The following is a 15582-nucleotide window of genomic DNA, read 5'->3' on the forward strand; positions in this document are numbered from 1 at the left end:
GGCGAACGCTCGCCTTCATCTGAAGCACCTGCTCCTCCAAAAACACGACAAGGCTCTTAAGATAATGCGCACCCGCTATTACTCTCAAGACAACAAATCCGGGGCATTACTTGCAAAACGGTTGAAAACACTAGCCCTCAAATCACGCATACCATTAATCAAACACCCCAATAACTCCCAGCCTGTCCACACACCTAGGGGTATCGCTAATGCTTTCCAAGAATATTACAAATCTCTATACAACCTCAGAGACGATAGCACAACACCCCAGCCTACTAGAGCGGGAATCAATTCCTTTCTCTCTAAAGTAAACCTGCCTTCCGTCTCACAGGAACAATTAAATACATTGAACCTCCCAATGACTAGGGAAGAAATAAGCAAAGTTATCAAGAATCTTCCCCTTCATAAAGCTCCTGGTCCAGATGGTTTTTCAAATGATTATTACAAAACCTTTGAGGCCATCCTGATAGAACACATGCTACCAATGTTTAACCTGGCAATATCAACTGGATCATTTCCTAAAGAGATGCTGACAGCTCTTATTGTCACTTTACCCAAACCTGGGAAATCGACTGACTCCACCGCAAATTATAGGCCTATTTCACTATTAAATGGGGATGTAAAAATCTATGCTAAAATACTAGCCAATAGGTTACTGTCCATAATACCATTGCTAGTCAAAAATGACCAACCAGGTTTTGTTAAGGGTAGGCAGGCACCAGATAATACTAGAAGACTGTTATCCCTGTTGCAAATAGTAGAGAAATCTATTTCCCCCGCGGTTTTTCTATCATTGGATGCAGAAAAAGCATTCGACAGGGTAAATTGGGAATACACATTTTCGGTCCTGGAAAAATTTGGCTTGGTTGGCACGATATACTCAGCAATCCGGGCTTTATACTCCAACCCCACAGCCAAGGTGTATGTGAACAATACCCTGTCGGCCCCATTTGACATCACCAATGGCACCAGACAGGGATGCCCGCTCTCCAGGATATTTTTTATTTTGTCCATTGAACCCCTGGCGGAAATTATCCGGAACTCCACCGATATAGCTGGGGTAGTAGTTTAGGTGGGTCCACACACAAAGTGGCATTTTTCTCCGATGACGTTATGCTGGTGGGCACGGACCTCATGACCTCCCTTAGGGCGACATTTAAAATTCTGGATGAATATAGTCAGGTCTCATATTATAAACTGAATAGGGAAAAGTCGCAAATCCTTCCTATACACATACCCCTACCTCTGCTCCTGACTTTAAAAAGGGAATTTACACTAGACTGGCGTAATACAGACATCTCTTACTTGGGCGTCCACCTGACCTTTCCCTCTAACAAGATGTACCAGACAAATCTTCCCCCTATGCTGTCAGTTATAAGTGAGGACATAGCCAAGTATTCGAAATGTATAGTTTCTTGGTTTGGGAGGGTGGCGGCGTACAAAATGCTGATTCTCCCCAAGCTCCTATACCTTTTTCGGACTTTACCGATTCATATTCCGCAGTCCTTCTTCTCACAGGCACATAATATGCTCCTAAAATTTATATGGAACAATAAACGTCCTCGGATAGCGGCCAAGCTCCTCACCAAACATAGGAGGGTTGGGGGACTGGGCTTACCTAGTCTTAAGGACTATTACAAGGCCTGCATTCTGGATCAGACAGCATTCTGGTGGAATAACACAGGGGATAAGAGATGGGTGGAGATTGAGACTTATATTAGTGGTTGCACATCACTACAATCTCTTCTAGTCAACAACCTATGGCACCGATCTAATGGGCCTACATTTCTCACACCCATCACAGTCACAAACAGTATCTGGCTCCAATTCATATCTACAATGGGACGGGACTCACAACTCCCGTTAACTCAGGTTCCTATAACTTTTTTAGAGGATCAGATCCCAGACCTGGATCTAAAGACCTGGAAAGAGCAGGGGATTGGTTCGATCCATGATCTCTACGATAATCATAACACTCTCCACTTCCAAAACCTCAGAGACAGATTCGGCCTTTCACACAGGGAACTCTACAGGTTTCTTCAGGTGAGAGACTGTCTTCAAAGATCGGTCCCCAGGACCGGATATGTTGCGGGGAACATTATTACACACCTGGTACACTCGGGTGGGAAGGGTAGGGGGATCTTGTTCTATTACAACCTTCTAGGGGGGAGAAGTATATTTGTGAAAACTGCGGCCATGCTGAAATGGGAAAGGGATTTGAAAGTATCCTTCACTGAGGAGCAATGGGAAAAAACATTTCACTGTATATATAAAATATTTAGATGCACCTCATTTCAGGAGGCCATCATTAAAACCAACATGAGATGGTACTACACTCCCTCCAGACTTCATTTAATGTTCCCAACCACCTCAATATTTTGTTGGAGGAAATGCGGAGAGCCAGGGACCCTTTTACATATCCTGTGGTCCTGCCCAGTCATCCAGCCACTATGGATGGCTGCACATCAAGTAGCACAATCTGTGACTAAATTGTGCTTTCCTCTGACACCGGAACTGGCGTTACTGCTAGTGGGTATAGGAGATATCCCGACTACCGTACGGACAGTTGTAGCCCATACTTACATGGCTACCAAACTAACCATAACCCAGCACTGGAAATCCCAGGTACAGCCCCATGTGCTAGAAATCACAAATATAGTTAACTCAACATATATGTATGAGAAAACGATAGCGTCCCAACATCTCCAGTATGCCAAATTCCAAATGTCTTGGTCATTTTGGATGCAGAGCTCTTACTACAGGGAATAGGAGATGCTAAAGTGGAGGATACCTTCAGTTCCTATAGGGAGAGGGTAGGAATAGATTTAGAGGTGGTAGATAGGTAACACGGAATGCGGGGGGGGGATGGCAGGAATGAAAGGGTCAGCATGAGTTGAAACGAGCCGAGACCTAACTCAGCTCATCATGCAAATAATAAAATGATAGTCATGTTTGGAAAAGGGAACACAAGTTGTGATGTGATATAATGTAATAACTATTGACATGTCATCAGGTAATTCTATTTACTTTGTTTGTATGTTATCCTCATTTCTTGGATTTGTGAATATTGTTTTCCATGTAATTTTATGCAAAATGTAAAAAATAAAAAAAAATTTTGATAAAAAAAAAAAAGTACAACTTGCCCCACAAAAAACAAGACCTTATACAGCCATGTAGACACAAAAATAAAAAGTGTATAGCTCTTTGAATGAGACGATGGAAAAACGTAAAAAATGGCTTGGTCATTAACGTCTAAAATAGGCTGGTCATTAAGGGGTTAAACATTTCATTTTAATCACTTTCACAGCATGTACCCCAAAATGGAACCAATAAAAATTACAGCTTGTTCCACAAAAGCCGAGTCCTCACACAGCTCCGTTAACGGCAAAATAAAAAGTTATAACTCTCAGAACGCAATGAAGCAAAATGATGCTAAATGACGGCTCAGACAAATTTTTTAGGTCCAGTAGTTTTTCACTAAAAACCCCACATCATCATTAGCTAGACCCCACAGGTGGACCCCGTAGATGCAGCGGAGATGAGGAAACTTTAGGGCCTTGTGCTACTTATAAGGCTAGTGTAATGGCAGGAAGGAGGTGAAGGGAAAGTGAGCCCTAATCTACCCACCGCCCTGTCCCTGCCTACTTGCAACGACCCGCCCTAGGCGACGGGGTACAACTGGGCGGCGGTCCCTACGCTGTCTAAGTGCACGGGAGAACAAACAGGGAACACGCAAGGGAAGCGGCAGTAGCCCACGGAACGCCGCGAGGAAACGGAGCGGTGAATGAATAGTCAGGACCAGGATGAAGTGGAGTATACCAACGTGAGCACAGAGAAGGAAGCAAGCCAGGGGCAAAGCGAAGCAGGTTAAGTGGAACTGCCGCAAGGCAGAAGCAGGCTGGAGCAAGCAGCAGTGGGGCCAGGAATCCAGAAGAATTACAAGCACTGAGGAAGAGAACACGGCAGGTAATAAATGACAGGGGGCGGAGCTAACTCCGACTGACCAGGCCGCGATAGGCTCTCCCACTCCTGAGCCTGCCACCCTGGTTGGTGGGAGACGGTGTCAGTCTAACAGGTCTGGCCTCAGGTGTGGATTGATTAATCCCAGGAGTAAACCTAGACGTAGTACCTGGCAGATCCCTAACAGTACTCCCCCTTTTATGAGGGGCCACCGGACCCTTACTAAGAGGACCCGGTTTAGTAGGGAAGAGAAGGTGGAACCTCCTGATCAACACCCCAGCGTGAACATCACGGGCAGGTACCTAAGTCCTCTCCTCCAGCCCGTATCCTCTCCAATGGACCAGGTACTGGAGGGAGCCCTGGACCATCCTACTGTCCATAATCTTGGCCACCTCGAATTCCACCCCCTCAGGGGTGAGAACGGGAACAGGAGGTTTCTTCGAGGGGGACCAGGACGGGGAGCAGCGTTTGAGGAGGGAGGCATGGAAGACGTCATGTATGCGAAAGGATGGGGGCAGCTCCAGACGGAAGGATACAGGGTTGAGGACTTCAATGATCTTATAAGGTCCAATAAATCGAGGAGCAAACTTCCTGGACGGGACCTTAAGGCGCAAGTTCCTGGACGACAACCAGACCAAATCCCCGACGACAAACCGGGGGTTAGCAGAACGTCTACTATCAGCCTGAATCTTTTGTGCGCTCTGGGACGCCTCTAGGTTCTTCTGAACCTGGGCCCAGACTGTGCACAGTTCCCGATGAACATCCTCTACCTCAGGATTATTGGAACAACCAGGGGAAACGGAGGAGAACCTTGGGTTAAACCCGAAATTACAGAAAAACGGGGAGACCCCTGACGAGTTACTGACCCGGTTATTCAGGGAAAATTCAGCAAGGGGAAGGAATGAGACCCAATCGAATTGACAGTCAGAGATGAAACACCTTAAATATTGTTCCAGGGATTGGTTAGTCCTTTCCGTTTGGCCATTCGTTTCGGGATGGAAGGCGGAGGAGAAGGACAGATCAATCTCCAACTTTTTACAAAAAGCTCTCCAAAATAAGGAAACAAATTGTACCCCTCTGTCAGAAACGATATTGACTGGGGCCCCATGGAGACGCAGGATGTGTTTCACAAACAAAGAAGCTAACGTCTTGGCGTTAGGTAGCTTCTTAAGGGGCACAAAGTGGCACATCTTGCTAAAGCGGTCTACTACCACCCACACCACCGACTTGCCCTGAGATGGGGGCAAATCGGTGATAAAATCCATGGAGATATGGGTCCAAGGTCTCTGGGGAATGGGCAAGGAACGTAGTAGGCCCGCAGGTCGGGACCTAGGGGTTTTGGACCTAGCGCAAACCTCACAAGCGGCGACGTAAGCCCTAACGTCTTTAGGCAACCCAGGCCACCAATAGTTTCTGGTAATGAGGTGTTTGGTGCCCAAGATGCCAGGATGACCAGATAGAGCGGAGTCATGGTTTTCCCTGAGTACCCTTAGCCGGTATTGCAGGGGAACAAACAGTTTGTCCCCAGGGACGTTCCCGGGAGCTGACCCCTGATCAGCCGCAATATCAGAAGCTAAATCAGAATCCGTGGCAGAAACGATTATACCAGGGGGTAAAATACAAGCAGGATCCTTCTCGGAAGGAGGATTGGCCATGAAACTACGTGACAGAGCATCAGCCTTAATATTCTTGGACCCAGCCCTATAGGTAACCAAGAAATTGAATCTGGTAAAAAATAGTGCCCACCGAGCTTGTCTAGGATTAAGCCTCCGGGCCGATTCTAGGAAAACCAGATTCTTGTGATCTGTAAGGACCGTTACCTGGTGTCTGGCCCCCTCCAGGAAGTGCCGCCACTCTTCAAAAGCCCATTTAATGGCTAGAAGTTCGCGGTTGCCAATATCATAGTTACTCTCCGTGGGCGAAAACTTCCTAGAGAAGTAAGCACAGGGGCGGAGATGGGTGAGGGAGCTGGTACCCTGGGACAAGACGGCCCCCACTCCCACCTCGGATGCGTCAACCTCCACAATAAATGGCTCCTCTTGGTTGGGCTGAATCAGCACGGGGGCCGAGATAAAGCACTTATTGAGGGTCTCAAAGGCCTGGACGGCCTCAGGGGGCCAATGGAGGACATCAGCACCCTTGCGAGTAAGGTCCGTAAGAGGCTTAGCGACGACCGAGAAGTTGGCAATAAATCTCCTGTAATAGTTGGTGAACCCTAAAAAACACTTTAACGCCTTAAGGGAGGCAGGTTGGACCCATTCCGCCACAGCCTGGACCTTGGCAGGGTCCATGCGGAATTCATGAGGAGTGAGGATTTGCCCTAAAAATGGTATCTCCTGTACCCCAAAGACACATTTTTCAGTCTTAGCAAACAGATTATTCTCCCGAAGGACCTGGAGCACCTTCCTGACATGCTCCACGTGGGAGGACCAGTCCTTGGAAAACACCTGTATGTCATCAAGGTACACAACCAGAAAATTACCCAGGTAATCTCTCAGGATTTCATTAATAAAATTCTGGAAGACAGCAGGGGCATTACACAACCCAAAGGGCATGACCAGGTATTCGAAATGACCCTCGGGTGTGTTGAACGCAGTTTTCCACTCATCCCCCTCTTTGATGCAGATAAGGTTATATGCCCCCCGTAGATCGAACTTAGAAAACCATTGGGCTCCCTGAACCTGATTAAAAAGATTCGGAATCAAAGGAAGTGGGTACTGGTTCCTTACGGTGACCTTATTCAGGTTACGATAATCAATGCACGGCCTAAGACCACCATCCTTCTTCCCCACGAAGAAGAAGCCAGCACCTACAGGAGAAGTCGAGGGGCGAATGAAACCCTTGGCCAGGCATTCTTGGATATACACCCTCATAGCTTCACGTTCAGGACATGAAAGATTAAATATCCTACCCTTAGGAAGCTTGGCACCAGGCACCAAATCGATGGCGCAATCGTAATCTCTATGGGGGGGCAACACCTCGGAGGCCTCCTTAGAAAACACATCGGCGAAGTCCTGAACAAACTCAGGAAGCGTGTTTACCTCCTCCCGGGGAGAAATAGAGTTAACAGAAAGACATGACATAAGACATTCATTACCCCATTTGGTAAGCTCCCCAGTATTCCAATCAAACGTGGGATTATGCAACTGCAACCAGGGAAGACCTAATACCAGATCAGACGATAATCCCTGCATCACCAGTACAGAGCACTGCTCCAAATGCATGGAGCCAACCAGGAGTTCAAAAACAGGAGTATGCTGAGTAAAATAACCATTAGCAAGGGGGGTTGAGTCGATACCTACTACAGGGATAGGATAAGGTAAATCAATAAAAGGCATCTTTAGAGACATAGCAAATTCCACAGACATGATATTAGCAGATGAGCCAGAATCCACGAAAGTACTGCCCGTGGCAGACCGGCCAGCAAACGAGACCTGAAAGGGAAGCAAAATTTTATTGCGTTTCACATTAACGGGAAATACCTGTGCGCCCAGGTGACCTCCCCGATGATCACTTAGGCGCGGAAGTTTTCCGGCTTTTTATTCTTGCGCCTGGGACAGGTGTTCAGTAGATGCTTGTCGTCCCCACAGTAGAAGCAGAGACCATTCATTCTGCGAAACTCCCTACGTTGTCGAGGGGACATGGAGGCCCCGAGTTGCATAGGTACCTCCGAGTCCTCCGTGGAGGGGCGAGGGGACGGGACCTCGGGGGGGATCGCAGAAAAGTCAGAGGGGAGCACATTGAAACGTTCAAGCTGACGTTCCCTGAGACGTCGGTCAAGTCGTACTGCTAGGGCCATAACCTGGTCAAGGGAGTCAGAAGAGGGGTAGCTAACCAGCAGATCCTTCAGGGCGTTAGATAATCCTAACCTAAACTGGCACCTTAGGGCCGGATCGTTCCACCGAGAAGCTACGCACCACTTTCTAAAATCAGAACAGTATTCCTCAACCGGTCTCCTACCCTGACGTAAGGTCACCAGCTGACTCTCGGCTAAAGCAGTCCTGTCAGTCTCGTCGTAAATGAGTCCGAGGGCAGAGAAAAAACGATCAACAGAGGAAAGTTTAGGGGCGTCAGGAGCCAAGGAGAAAGCCCAGTCTTGGGGCCCTTCCTGGAGTCGGGATATGATGATACCTACCCGCTGGTTCTCGGAACCTGAGGAGTGGGGTTTTAGGCGGAAATACAGTCTGCAACTCTCCCGGAAGGAGAGAAACGTCTTACGGTCCCCTGAGAACCGGTCAGGTAACTTGAGGTCGGGTTCTAGAGGTGAGGTGAGGGGTACTACTAAGGCAGCGTCACCCTGGTTGACCCTCTGGGCCAGGGCCTGGACCTGTAGGGAGAGGCCCTGCATCTGCTGGGTCAGGGTCTCAAGGGGGTCCATGATAGTGTCAGCGTAGGAGAATGGTAGACTAGGTATTGGCTTGTAATTATGTAATGGCAGGAAGGAGGTGAAGGGAAAGTGAGCCCTAATCTACCCACCGCCCTGTCCCTGCCTACTTGCAACGACCCGCCCTTGGCGACGGGGTACAACTGGGCGGCGGTCCCTACGCTGTCTAAGTGCACGGGAGAACAAACAGGGAACACGCAAGGGAAGGGGCAGTAGCCCACGGAACGCCACGAGGAAACGGAGCGGTGAATGAATAGTCAGGACCAGGATGAAGTGGAGTATACCAACGTGAGCACAGAGAAGGAAGCAAGCCAGGGGCAAAGCGAAGCAGGTTAAGTGGAACTGCAGCAAGGCAGAAGCACGGCAGAAGCAGGCTGGAGCAAGCAGCAGTGGGGCCAGGAATCCAGAAGAATTACAAGCACTGAGGAAGAGAACACGGCAGGTAATAAAGGACAGGGGGCGGAGCTAACTCCGACTGACCAGGCCGCGATAGGCTCTCCCACTCCTGAGCCTGCCACCCTGGTTGGTGGGAGACGGTGTCAGTCTAACAGGTCTGGCCTCAGGTGTGGATTGATTAATCCCAGGAGTAAACCTAGACGTAGTACCTGGCAGATCCCTAACAGCTAGTGAAGAAGTCACAGATTAGGCAATACTGGAGCGCAGATATTTTGTATAATAACCTAAAAACCCGGCCTGTGCATAAAGTATTGGTTCAAAGCGTACCACACCAATCCATGAATTATTCATTTTATTATTCATTCACCCCATTATTACATCATCCTACTATGCCCTGATGTACTCCGCACAGCTTACATATATCCTAATGTACTCCACCCAGCTTACATATACCCTGATGTATTCCGCACTTTTTACATATACCTTGATGTACTCTGCCCAGCTTACATATACCCTGATGTACTCTGTCCAGCTTACATATATCCTGATGTACTCCGCCTAGTTTACATATACCCTGATGTACTCCACCCAGATTACATATATCCTGATGTACTCCGCCCAGCTTACATATACCCTGATGTACTCCGCCCAGCTTACATATACCCTGATGTACTCCGCACATCTTACATATACCCTGATGTACTCCGCCCAGCTTACATATACCCTGATGTACTCTGTCCAGCTTACATATACCCTGATGTACTCCGCACATCTTACATAAACCTTGATCTGCACCACCCAGCTTGTATATATCCTGATGTACTCCGCACAGATTACATATACCCTGATGTACTCCGCACATCTTACATATACCCTGATGTACTCCGACCCAGCTTACATATACCCTGATGCACTCTGCACAGCTTACATATACCCTGATGCACTCCGCACAGCTTACATATACCCTGATGTACTCCGCACAGATTACATATGCCCCCACATTATAAACTGAAATATCACTAAAATCGCAAACAAAACTACTACCAAGCAAATTCTACGCTGCAAAAGGCCACAGTGTGCCCAAACAACCGTTTATGATCACATATGGGGTATTACTGTACTCTGGAGAGACTGCTTAACAATTTATGGGGTGTATGTCTCCAGTGACACAAGCTGGGCACAATATATTGGTCACTGAAATTTCATATCAGGCGAAAAATTTTCAGTCTGCAACATCGACTGTGCACTAATTTCAGCAAAACGCTTGCGGAGTCAAAATGCTCACAATATCTGTAGATGAATTTCTTCCAAAATGTAGTTTCCAAAATGGGGTAATTTTTTTAGGAGCTTTCCGTTGTACTGGTACCTTAGCTCAATGCAACATGGTGTCAGAAAACTAGTTTTGTAAAGTCTCCTTGTGAAATCCCTTGTGAAAATGAAAAAAATATTTTTTTTAGTGGAAAAAATGTTGATATTAATTCTTACGGCCTAATTCCAATAAATTCTGCAAAAGACCTGTGGGGTCTAAATGCTCACTATACCCATGGTCGGCCTTACGTTGGATGGAGCCCTGTGCGGGACTCTCCATTGCCGCCCCCTACACAACCCAAAACTTAACCAAACTGGAACATATATACTGTGCATACATAAAGACAGATATTTAGACATACAGGCAAATATACATACATCTGGAATATATACATACAGGTAAATATATAGACGTACAGACACATATACACACACACACACCGGCAGATAAATACACAAACAGGGACATATACAAATTCATAAAAGGCACATATATACAAGCACAAAGACACATTCACAAACAGACTCATATATACCCAGTAAAGATGATGTAGTAGATTTCACGTGCAGTCCTATGTAACACCACAGATAACAGACAGTAATAACTGAGTACAGATAATGTAGTAGATCTTGCCTACAGTGCTATGTAACACCACAGATAACACAGTGATAACTCTCGGAGTACAGGTAATGTAGTAGACGTTACCTGCAGTCCTATGTGACACCACAGATAACACAGTGATAATTCTCTGAGTACAGATAATGTAGATGTTATCTGCAGTCCTATGTAACACCACTGATAACACAGTAATAACTCTCTGAGTACAGATAATGTCGTAGATGTTACCTGAAGTCCTATGTAACACCACATAAAAAACACACACAGTGATAACTCTCTGAATACAGATAATGCAGTAAATGTTACCTGCCGTCCTATGTAACACCACAGATAACACAGTGATAACTCTGATTACAGATAATGTAGTAGATGTTACCTGCAGTCCTATGTGACACCACAGATAACACAGTAATAACTCTCTGAGTACAGATAATGTCGTAGATGTTACCTGCAGTTCTATGTAACACCACAGATAACACAGTGATAACTCTCTGAGTACAGGTAATGTACAGAGTGGGCCATTTATATGGATACACCTAAATAAAATGGGAATGGTTGGTGATATTAACTTCCTGTTTGTGGCACATTAGTATATGGGAGGGGGGAAACTTTTCAAGCTGGGTGTTGACCATGGCGGCCATTTTGAAGTCGGCCATTTTGTATCCAACGTTAGTTTTTTCACTGGGAAGAGGGTCATATGACACATCAAACTTATCGAGAATTTCACAAGAAAAACAATGGTGTGCTTGGTTTTAACGTTACTTTATTCTTTCATGAGTTATTTACAAGCTTCTCTTTGTTTACAGCCATTGACATGTCGCAGAGGTTAACACGTGAGGAGCGGATAGAAATTTTGTTGATGCCTGGTGAACGCAGTACCCGGGTCATTGCAGCAGATTTCAATGCAAGACGCCCTACGAGACCACCCATCTCCCATGCTACACTTTGCAAACTGCTTGCCAAGCTTCGTGAAACTGGTTCAGTGTTGGATTTGCCCAAATGTGGACGCATGAAAACTGTCAATAATGAAGAAACATCAGTGGCTGTCCTAGCTTCATTCAGCAAGAGCCCACAGGGTAGCACTCGCCGCATGTCACTGGAGAGTGGCATCAGTCGAACATCCCTTCGGCGGATATTATCTACTCACAAATGGCACCCTTACAAACTCCAGCTGCTGCAGCATCTCAACGAGGATGACCCAGATCGGCGCACTGAATTTGCAGAATGAGCAAAACAAAAATTGGAACAGGACCCTCAGTTTACACAGAACATTTTGTTCAGTGATGAGGCAAACTTTTATGTGAATGGTGAATTAACAAACAAAACCACCGCTATTGGTCTGACACTAACCCACATTGGATAGATCCCTCCAAGACTGTTGGAACACAAAAATTGATGGTATGGTGTGGTATATGCGGTACAAAGATAGTGGGGCCATTCTTCATCAATGGAAACCTCAAGGCCACAGGATATCTGAAATTGCTACATGATGATGTGTTTCCCTCTTTATTCACTGAAGCTGGCACGTTCCCTGAGTTTTTCCAGCAAGATGGTGCACCACCACATTATGGGTGTCAGGTCCGAGCATTCCTAGATGAACAGTTTCCTGGAAAGTGGATTGGTCGTCATGGGCCAGTTGAATGGCCCCCTAGGTCTCCTGATCTGACCTCTTAGACTTTTATCTTTGGGGTCATCTGAAGGCAATTGTCTATGCTGTGAAGATACGAGATGTGCAGCAACTGAAACTACGGATACTGGAAGCCTGTGCTAGCATTTCTTCTGCGGTGTTGCTATCAGTGTGTGAAGAGTGGGAGAAGAGGGTTACATTGACAATCCAACACAATGGGCAGCACTTTGAACACATTTTATAAGTGGTCAGAAACTTGTAAATAACTCATGAAAGAATAAAGTAACGTTAAAACCAAGCACACGATTGTTTTTCTTGTGAAATTCTCGATAAGTTTGATGTGTCACATGACCCTCTTCCCATTGAAAAAACTAAAGTTGGATACAAAATGGCCGACTTCAAAATGGCCGCCATGGTCAACACCCAGCTTGAAAAGTTTCCCCCCTCCCATATACTAATGTGCCACAAACAGGAAGTTAATATCACCAACCATTCCCATTTTATTTAGGTGTATCCATATAAATGGCCCACCCTGTAGTAGACGTTACCTGCAGTCCTATGTGACACCACAGATAACACAGTGATAATTCTCTGAGTACAGATAATGTAGATGTTATCTTCAGTCCTATGTAACACCACTGATAACACAGTAATAACTCTCTGAGTACAGATAATGTCGTAGATGTTACCTGAAGTCCTGTGTAACACCACATAAAAAAAACACACACAGTGATAACTCTCTGAATACAGATAATGCAGTAAATGTTACCTGCCATCCTATGTAACACCACAGATAACACAGTGATAACTCTGATTACAGATAATGTAGTAGTGTTACCTGCAGTCCTATGTGACACCACAGATAACATAGTGATAACTCTGATTACAGATAATGTAGTAGTGCTACCTGCAGTCCTATGTAACACCGCTGATAACACAGTGATAACTCTCTGAGTACAGATAATGTCGTAGGTGACAACTATACCCACAGACACATATAAACACACACACACACACACACACACACACACACACACACACACACATATATACATGGGCAGCAGAGTATATAAGGGGCAGCAGGGTTATAAGGGGCAGCAGGGTTATGAGGGGCAGCAGAGTATATAAAGAGCAGCAGGGTATATAAGGGGCAGCAGGGCATATAAGGGGCAGCAGGGTATAAAGGGGGCAGCAGGGTATATAGGGGCAGCAGGGTATATAATGGGCAGCAGGGTATATAGAAGACAGCAACTGCACCTTAAGGGTACTTAAACTAGGGCTGAGGAGGGAGGTCAATGTAGAAAAAAAAGGGGTAGCCAGGTTAGAGAGGGGTCAGACTATATTGGTGGGGGGAGAAACAGAATGTGGGGAGAGGACTAGACAACAGGATAAGGAGATCCTTTTGTTACAAAACAGCAGTGTAAATAAAAATGCCCAAATAATGTCAAATCACATTTCTGATAATAAAAGTGAAAAACTGAAAGGCAAGTTAAAGTGTATGTTCAGAAATGCTAGAAGTCTAGCAAGCAAAATGGGGGAGCTGGAGGCCTTGGTACTGGAAGGAAATATAGATATAGTTGGTGTTGCTGAAACATGGCTGAACTCTTCACATGACTGGGCTGTAAATCTACTGGGTTTTACACTGTTTCGGAAAGACAGGACAAATAGGAAAGGCGGTGGTGTATGTCTCTATGTGAGAAATGATATGAAGGCGAGTGTGAAAGAGACAATAGTGGGTGAATACTGTGAGGAGGTTGAAACCTTGTGGGTGAAACTAGAAAGGGAGGTAAACACTGAAAAAATTACTTTTGGTGTAATCTATAGACCCCCCAATATAACTGAGGAGATGGAAGGTCAGCTATATAAACAGATGGAGCGTGCTGCACAGGCGGGTACTGTAGTGATAATGGGAGATTTTAATTTCCGGGATATTAATTGGTGTCATGGTTCGGCTTCAACTGCAAAGGGGAGACATTTCCTCAACCTGTTGCAGGAAAATTTTCTGGGCCAGTTTGTGGAAGACCCGACTAGAGGTAAAGCTCTGTTGGATCTGGTCATTTCTAATAATGCAGAGCTTGTTGGGAACGTCAATGTTCGTGAAAACCTCGGTAACAGTGATCACAATATAGTTACATTTTACCTATACTGTAAAAAACAAACGCAGGCTGGGAGGGCAAAAACATTTAATTTTAAGAAGGCCAATTTCCCCAGGATGAAGGCTGCAATTCAGGATATAGACTGGGAAAAACTAATGTCAAATAATGGGACAAATGATAAATGGGAGATTTTCAAATCTACTTTGGGTTATTATAGTGCAAAATTTATTCCTATAGGTAACAAGTATAAACGACTAAAATTAAATCCCACATGGCTTACACCTTCTATGAAAGGGGCAATACATGACAAAAAAAGGGCATTTAAAAAATACAAATTTGAGGGTACATCTGCAGCCTTTGTAAAATATAGAGAGCTTAATAAAATCTGTAAAAATGTAATAAAATTAGCAAAAATACAAAATGAAAGGCAGGTGGTCAAGGATAGTAAAACAAATCCCAAAAAATTCTTTAAGTATATAAATGCTAAAAAGCCAAGGTCTGAACATGTAGGACCCCTAGATAATGGTAATGGGGAGTTGGTCACAGGGGATCAAGAGAAGGTAGAGTTATTAAATGGGTTCTTTAGCTTTGTATATACAACTGAAGAAAGAGCAGCTGATGTAGCCGGTGCCAGTGTTGTTAATACATCAGTTGATATACTGAATTGGATGAATGTAGATATGGTCCAAGCTAAATAAAATAAAATAAATGTGCACAAGGCCCTGGGACCAGATATGTTACACCCTAGAATTCTTAAAGAGCTTAGTCCAGTTATTTCTGTCCCCCTTTTCATAATATTCAGAGAATCTCTAGTGACTGGTATAGTGCCAAGGGACTGGCACAGGGCAAATGTGGTGCCTATTTTCAAAAAGGGCTCTAGGTCTTCCCCGGGTAATTATAGACCAGTAAGCTTAACATCCATCGTGGGGAAAATGTTTGAGGGGCTATTGAGGGACTATATACAGGATTATGTGACAAAAATAGTATTATAAGTGACAGCCAGCACGGTTTTACTAAGGACAGAAGTTGTCAAACTAACCTAATCTGTTTTTATGAAGAGGTGAGCAGAAGCCTAGACAGAGGGGCCGGTGTGGATTTAGTGTTTTTGGACTTTGCAAAGGCATTTGACACTGTCCCCCATAGACGCCTAATGGGTAAACTAAGGACTATAGGTTTAGAAAATATAGTTTGT

Source organism: Rhinoderma darwinii, chromosome 6, assembly GCF_050947455.1.
Source record: "Rhinoderma darwinii isolate aRhiDar2 chromosome 6, aRhiDar2.hap1, whole genome shotgun sequence".
Lineage (NCBI taxonomy): Eukaryota > Metazoa > Chordata > Amphibia > Anura > Rhinodermatidae > Rhinoderma > Rhinoderma darwinii.